The sequence below is a fragment of the Otolemur garnettii genome, unplaced genomic scaffold (assembly GCF_000181295.1).
Source record: "Otolemur garnettii isolate 467f Iridium unplaced genomic scaffold, OtoGar3 scaffold00141, whole genome shotgun sequence".
NCBI classification, from domain to species: domain Eukaryota; kingdom Metazoa; phylum Chordata; class Mammalia; order Primates; family Galagidae; genus Otolemur; species Otolemur garnettii.
The window spans coordinates 3550729-3559096 of NW_003852536.1; the positions used below are offsets into that span (position 1 = coordinate 3550729).

General features: G+C 39.4%; 1 long non-coding RNA gene across 1 annotated transcript in view; it reads left to right on the plus strand.

Annotated features, from left to right (window-relative positions):
* Positions 1 to 7022: 7022 nt before the first annotated feature.
* Positions 7023 to 8368, plus strand: part of LOC111728131 — a 7921-nt gene continuing 6575 nt past the window's right edge. Inside the window, exon 1 of the long non-coding RNA XR_002775519.1 lies at positions 7023 to 7155. This is a non-coding gene — a long non-coding RNA (uncharacterized LOC111728131). The remainder of the gene's footprint in view (positions 7156 to 8368) is intronic.

Consider the following 8368-nt stretch of genomic DNA (forward strand, 5'->3'; position numbering starts at 1 on the left):
GGGGAGGGGGGCGGGAGGACGCACCACGCACGCACGCGGCGGCGCCAGCCAGATGTTCCCCCCCTCAGTCCGCCCCTCTCCTCCCCCGGCCTCCCTCCCTCCGGGCGTTGGGCTTCTGCGATTGACCGAAAGCGGCTGGACCGGCGCTCCCCGCCCGCCCCTAGTCCTCAGACTCCTCCAATAGGAGGGCGGTTTTTCAGGAAGGCGGAGAGAGTGGTGGGCAATCGTCGGACTGACAAGGGATTTCAGCCAATGGTAGAGGCGAACCGGAGCTGCCGCCCGCAGGAGCCAATCGCAGGAAGCGACTGTTGGGGTGGGCGGGGCCCGGGAGGGCGGGGGCCGAAAGCGAAGCGGCACGGGGCGGAGTCCTCGGGCGCAGCGGCTGTGGCAGCAGCGGCGCCCCTCTGGGTGACTTGGCCGTGAGAAAGTGAAAGGAGCCCGCAGGCGGCGGCGACAGCTGCGCTGGGAGGGGCTTGTTTCCAGGCTCAGAGGCCCCGCGCACTCTGAGGGTACGGAGCAAGCTTTTCGGTGTTCACGGTAACAACCATAAATACACTTTTAAACATAGTAGGGCTTGGCTGCTCCAAGTTACGCAGGTATCCTCGGGAGGCAGTGCACCCGGGGACACAGACGACTCGAGACTGGCATTAGGTGGCTCTCTTCCCGTGGGGGTGACGACTCCTCGCCTGCCCGAGCACAGGAGAATAGGACTAAGAAACGTTCTTGTTCCGACCTGTGGTGTCCGGCATCCAGGTGTATATGGGGGCGCAGAGGACGCGAGCAACTCAGTTTGTGGTGGTGGTTACGACGCTGTCCTGTCACAGGCAGAGCAGAGCGCCTGCTTTTCTCGCAGTGCCCTCACGTCCCCTGTATACTTAAACTGTTACAAGTAAAGACATCCCCAAGTGACCAAATTTTAGAGCATTGCAGTAAAATTGATACTTGTAGGTAGCTTAGCTTAATTCCTTAATTGGTACGTATCTGGCCACAACTTTAAACTATCAAGGGCAGTTGTGTAGCTTTTCCTTCTCTTCGAATAAACTTTTACTCGATACCTGTTTTTTTGGCAATTAAACTGTGTTAGTCACCGCCACGGACGCGATTGATTCCTCAATTGGAAATCTTATTGAGGCAAGGATTACAAGGAAGAAGTTGAATAACAAATGGGGAAAAAATGATTCAAGAAAATAAAATCGAAAGCTGCATAGTGAAGAAGTGAATATGCTAGTTAATTGTCTAATGAAACGTGTTTATTGTTTGCGAACCGAACCCGGACTGGCAAGCCTGTTGCTAACCAACTTGCCAGGAGACCTTTCAGCTGGGCAAAATGTGCTTTCACTTTGTTCCAGGTCAAATGGGTAAAGTAAGTTGAAAGTATTGTGTGGGCAAATCAGACATGTTGAATTGCTAATGAAGTAAAAACAGTAGAACACAAAATTCCTGGAACTGAAATGGCATTAGAATATCCTGTTAGAAACAGCAGTGGTGTTCTCTACTCTTTCCTCAATCCTTCTATGCCCTAAGGATTGATCACTGGGTCAAGGCTAGCCTATCATAATAATAATAATAATAAAAATAAACTAGAGGTTTTTTTATTCCATGAAGTCTATTCTTGTATCTGTGCTTTTGATGAATTCTAGGTTTTTTTAGTCTTTTGATAGAAGGCCCAATTTCTGACTGTTGCGAGTTAGAGTAACTTGTAAATGTTATTGATGAGTCTCTGTCTCACAAGATGTAAAAAGGGTTACGTGTTTCATCACAAATTCAAAGGGGAAAAGGTGTTTGCATTCTCAAAGCTGTTTCTCACTAGAAGTTAAAAATAAGGAAAGCAAAAGGATATTAAAGAGTAAATTTATGGGAAAATTAGAACATTCTGGTTATCCCAGAAAAACTTTAAAAACTCAGCTCCATGGCATCCAAAGCCAAATCGAAGTTCTGTAAAAATGATTTTACAGGACGTACCTACCAACAGAATAACAGCCCAGTCCCAGAGATTGCAGGGGGGTGCATTGATACCTCAAAAATTGTAACCATTGTGTTTTTCTTCTAACAGTCATTACTAGAACCCATTTTGAGAGCTGAGTTGTGTGGCCAGGAAATCCAGATTGAATGAATGCAAGAATGCCACCCTTCAATTGCTATCAACATTTTATCTGTAGTTCCTGGTGTGACAGTACTTTCTCTCTCCCCCTTTTTAACATTAAAAAAAATTTTTTTGACTCTCTGGCTTTTTAAAATTTTAAACTGTCTTATGAACTTATGGTACAAATGATACTTTTAATCCTTTGGAAAGTCATCACCATACAGATTTTAAACAAAATAAGACTTTTCCTAATACAGAAGGACTCCTATTTTTATTCAACACTCATGGAACCAGGGAAGGTAATAAGTGAGAGTCTAAACACCCACCCCCCCTCAAGTAAGTTCCTCAAAGTAGGGTCTGTTTCACACCATACAGCAGGCCAAGCACATTACCATGATACAAAGCTATTTGACACAATTGGTTTTTGGTTTGGTTTGGTTTTGTCTTTTAGCCAATAATCTATTTTTCTCCCAGAGTGGGGAGAAAAAGGGCAAAAAGAACAGACTGTAAGCTCTCAGAAAAATATACCATTGTTTACTCTCTGGAGGAATCCCAGAGAGTACAGTTGCAATTAATCCATACTTTTCTAGGAGTCCTGAAATTAAAAGTGATACAACTGAATCATTTTTGCCAGGGAACAAGTTTTATGTCTTAATAATGTCCACTTCAACCAGTAACAATTTAACAGTATTAGATATTGATGGACCAAATAAAATTTAATTTGATAAGCAACTTCTTTAAATGAACATCTGACTTTTAAATGTGAGCCACAGGTCAATACTCAGAGAAAAATGTTTTTCTGAGCTTTTATTTAAAATGTAGTGTTTTAACTACATTTTATGGAATAGATCACATTGAACAAAATCATCTATGAAATTAGTTTTTGGATACTGACTTTTTGTAAACTTAGAGATTTCATGTATAATTGGAATTTTTCCTTAAAAACTTAAAAAAAAACCCAGATAGTCTCAGATGTAATATTTATAATACTAACTTAAAATGTGGCAAAATGTGATTAGAGGTGAACCTGATTTTGAATCTAGAGAGAAAAAAACACTAAAATGAAAAGTTTAAGTTTCTATTTAAGCCACTCATTTTTGATAGCATACATGAAACTCTATTAACTTATTTAGTTTCTTTTTTTTCCCCCCTCTGTGTGTCTCTCTCTTCTGGCTTTTAGAAATGAATAGGTGGATATGGCCTAAAGGGAGAGAGAACCACAGAAGCACAGCTGAGACAGTGATGATTAAAAAAGTAAATGAATAAACTACAACACACACCATAATAATGAAATGAACAGGGATCCTATTTTGTACTCTATGGTTTTAAAATACATACATATTTATAATTCTGCAAAGCATATCATATGCCAATTATTTCCTAGGTTATAAATTCTGTGAGACTTGAATCTATTTATTAAATTCCGAAACTAAGATAAGTCCTAAATTGGAGGTAATTCAGCCTGATTCTTAGCCCCTAAGGACAGAAATAATGTCACCATAAATTCTGGAAAAAAGGTCCTTAGCAGATTTGCACAGGATACTTTGGCAACATCCCCTGATACTAAAAGCATAATGAGCCTGTACCAGTAGTTCAAACCTGGTGAGGGTTAAAGGCAGAGAGGAACCAAAAACACAATCATTCCAAAACTGTTTTTCTTGTGTAATCAGTTTTCAGTTGCTTACTGTAAATCAGAGCTTTTACAGTCTGCATAGTGGCTGAGGAAGGCCAGTGATCCAGGCTTGGTTGATACTAAGACTGGCCACTTCAGAGAATTTGGAAAGAAAACAGAAATACTTCAGTAGCCACCCAACCCACACCCCTCCCCGTTTCTTTCTCCCCTCTGTCTCCTCCAGTTGCCCCCATAAAATGCATTATACCTTAAGGCAGTTGGAAGGAAAAAATTGCATACAATGATGCTAGTACGGTAAATTGTATACTATGAATATATTCAACATTCTTTTTTATATGTGTACAGTAAATCAACCCCAGGCACCTTTTGAACCCCTGGCTGGCTCTGTTCCTTGCTCCACAGAAATGCCTTCCTGTCATCTGTTTATGGGAGTTCCATCAGTTAAAGATTATTCAAATACTATCCTACACAAAACGAATTTGTACCGACAAGTCTACCATCTTTAAAAATCACACACCTCCACAAACCAGATGTTAGAGCTGATCTGCTGTGTTGAAGGTCGTATCCATTTGGATAATGAAAAGATGCCTTTATTTCCTCTGTGGGCTTTTTTTAGATGTAACTTTTAAAAGAATTCAACTAACTATATGACTTTTTCAGAAAAGTTAAGTTTTGTTAAAGATTAAAATCAACCTATGATATTCATGCCCTCCCTTTTTTCAATAATGTGAATCTTTAAGGGGTATTGATTGTTCTAAAATTCTGCAAAATATGTAGTACATCACAGTAGTTTGTTCTGCTCAAAACGAGAGAATAAAACTTCTAAATATTTAAATGCTAATATTCTAAGTTGAATTGGAACTTGTAGAAATTTGGGGTGCAAATGAAAAAGTGAAGGACAGAGAATAAGACAGATTACCAGTAGGTACTGATGCTGCGTACCCATGAGTCAGATGTTCTGACTAAAAGATAGAAACATTGTCTGCTTGCATTCTGATACGGGGAGAGGTTTTCCCTTTCTTTCAGGCTTGCTCCACTCTTGAATGCAGTACCTTCTTAGATTTTAAACCAGCAGAAAGGAAAATGACAGATATCAAACTTATTTACTGAGAATTTAATAATACATTGGAGAAAGAGAGAACTGCCTTATCATGGTTCTTGTGAAATTTCCACCATGTGCTAAGAGCCAACGACACGTGAAATAATATCATTTCCCATTTTATTTATAGCCTCATTAGATATAAATGTCATTATGAACCCACTGGATAAAGATACATTTTATCGTTCATTCAGTGGCTAGTATATTGTTGGTGCCTAATAAATGTTTGCCAGTCCCAACTGCTGTAATAATATAAAATTGGATTAATAGAAGTTTTCTGTTATAAAGAAATTCCATAAATTTAACACAAAAGTCTTGATACGTACCAAATTCAAACTATTCCCAGTAAAAAGAGCAGACAGAAGGTTAAATCTCACTCCAGAAATTTACTTCGCCCTTAGCGATAACATGCAACTCAGGAAGTTACTTCCCTTACAAAGAACTAGCATTTATGCTTAAGACTAAAATGATTATTTTTAAAGTACCCATTTTACAATGCAAATGTGTATCTAAATTAAAACTCAGTAAAAATAAGCATTTTAAATTGAAGCTTTATAGCTTTATTGGAGACAATAGGAAAAGTGGTTTTTGAACATGAACTTAAAGAAAACACATTTCAAATTCCTCCCAGGGGTCTTGAAGCTTTCTTTGTTCCCCTGTCTCTGTACATTAACATTTTGGCACACGTTTAAGTTAAGAACCCATTGCTCTGAAATCATTTTATAAAACTGAGGCTATTCAGCAAGGTCACGTCAAAAAGAAAGGTTAGGTCAAACTCCAGTGCCAAGCCAGCCTTAGCACTAGGACAGATGTAGGAACACAGGCTCCCGAGACAGAACAGCAATAAGAGGAATAACAAAGACACCTGCACCATAGAGCATTTTAGAAAGAGACAAATGACAGAGCTGACCGATTTAAGGGACAATAGTTTTACAAGGGAGGGGAAGGGCTTTAGAGTACCCTGAGAAGATGGTCATAGTATAGAAGAAGAATACTCAAAGAGAGGTAAGGACAAGGAAAGATTCCAAGGAGCAGTGGTCTGTGCTAGTGGCTGATGACTAACACAGCAGAGATGTTAGTACCCCTTCCTGGGCTCTGCTGATCCATGCCACTATTTTTTGTCAAATGATGTCTTGCTAATCGTCCATAAAATATGCTTCATGAAATACTCCAAAAGTAAAGAGGACTAAAATATACTCAGTGTTTAATTCTTCCAGATATGACGTTATCACGATAAGGGCAACTCTGTGTCTGCGTGTGTGCACATGGGCACGTAGGTCACTAGTTTGGCTGGTTTTTCTGGTAAGACCTGCTTGATATAAACTAGATGTTCCTTAATATAGAAACAGAATTTCAGTAGCACACTCAATAAGTAGTTTTAGATTGACTTTATAGGGGAGTGGTGGGACTATATGGACATTTCAATGAGGTATGTGAATTATTTGTTAGCCTAACCCATTACATTTCAGTAATAGAGTCATTCATTCAGTAGTCACCAAACCTGGAACAGACATAAGACCTGGTTCTAGGCACATCAGCCTCTGTATAAAATATCTAGCCTGGCTCATAACTAAATGAATGAATTAGCATTGGAAAGAAAACCTACTGTGATGAAGTGAACCAGGAAAATTCCCATTACCAAAGATACTGACTCTATTTGGGGTTTCCTGTCTTCCTTGGTGGGATATAAGCTCCGTGAGGATAGAGATTTTTTTCTATGATAATGATAGTTATATCATTAACATCTAGAATGATGCTTGGCACATAACAAACATTCAAAAAATAGGAATACTTGGGCAGCACCTGTGGCTCAAAGGAGTAGGGTGCTGGCCCCATATGCTGGAGGTGGCGGGTTCAAACCCGGCCCTGGCCAAAACTGCAAAAAAAAATATATAGGAATACTAAGAAAGGGAGGGAGAGGGTGGAAGTGAAGAAAAAGAAAGGAAATGAAGAAGGAAGGTATGGAAAGAAATAACTTATACTTTTGGATTTTTCCAGAGGCTGGAGGAATTAAAGTGCTCCACGTGTTCAACTGCTCCCTTCAAACTGGGAACAAAGTGAGTTGAGCTTATTATGTGGACAAGTGTCCATTTGCTTTCTTGGAGGTGCTCTGACCCAACATAGAAATATCCCAGATGGACTTGGCAGAGACTCTATTCCTGGTAAGATCATAGCCATTCTCTAGTGTATGTCAAGAGTATTTTCCTTAAAGCATTTTGGAGATGTTATTCCTCAAAACATGTCTTACAGGCATTAAATCTATTGGTATTTTCATGACTTGGAGGAGAGTGTTGACATGGAATGGTTAAGTGCCTTGTCCAAGGCCCCACAGGAGGAACGGTGAGTTGCAGAGTTAGTCATCAAGTCACCAAATCTCTGTTCTTCAGATATTTGGCCCACTCTGAAAGTCAAAGAAAAAACTCCATTGTTTCTAACCAAATTAGAGCCAAATCTGGTGCCACGCTTTGAAAATATACAGTCATTCAGGACTTTATTCTTAAGGGAAAAAAAGTCCATGTTCTCAAATGAGCCACACAGACAAGCGAAAAAATATCATGAAAGGAGTTATTCCTGACTTTTCAAGTGTAGCTTCAGCTAAAGACTTCCACCGTTGGTGGATATAAATGAAGATGCCTCCAAGAAAGAGATGTTTTCTCTCTGTGTAGATCCTATTAAGACAGTGGGGTCCTAATAGCAGTAAATCTGGTGCAGAGGAATCAATAAAATTGTATATATGGGTGGGTGCATCCGGTGACTATGGGACATAAAAGATTATATTTTCATTTGCATGGTTTGCTGGGTTTTATTTGGCAGATATAATAACATGGGCTACACAGAGCCCGTAAAACAAAGTGAGAACAGCAGCTCATTTGGTGGCAGAATGTAATGGTTATAGCTAAAGGGCTTACATAATTCATCTCAAACCCTTATGCCTATATTTATTGTTGTTTAAATGAAAATTAAACTCTCACAGCCATAAGGAGGGATTTGGTCAGAAATTTGATGGAGATCCTTTCTTCCTACACAGCTTCTGAGATGATCAGTCTGTGTCATTTAAAAGTGGCTACAGAAATATCCAAGAAGGAGCATATTTTCCCTAAGCCTATTAGGACTTCATTCTTCCAATCCTGCCTTTTAAAATAACCCTGGAACTCCCGTAGAATGAGAGTGAGTGGGGAGAGAGGCCTTGTGCATCCTTCTGCCTTGGAATTTCTAGTTAGATTCAGAGCAACAGTAAGCTATGGAGAAGATGTAATATTTAGCATTCAGGTAATGTTTAGTGCAAGAAAATACTTTGGGGACACTGAAGGAACAATGGAAAAGAAGGGCTGAGGCGTGTGATGTTGGCCTAAACCATTTCACACAAGTATAGTCCCTTTTAGCATTATTAAAAGAGTGTTTGTTATGTCCTGTTGCTAGAGGAAGATTTTCTAAGTTTAGGATTTTTAATCACTTCATTCTTTTAAAAGTAAAATTTTTGACTCTTCATTGATTAATTAATCAATTTTGACTTAATTAATTTTGACTCTTAATTTTTTTTTTTTTTTTTTTT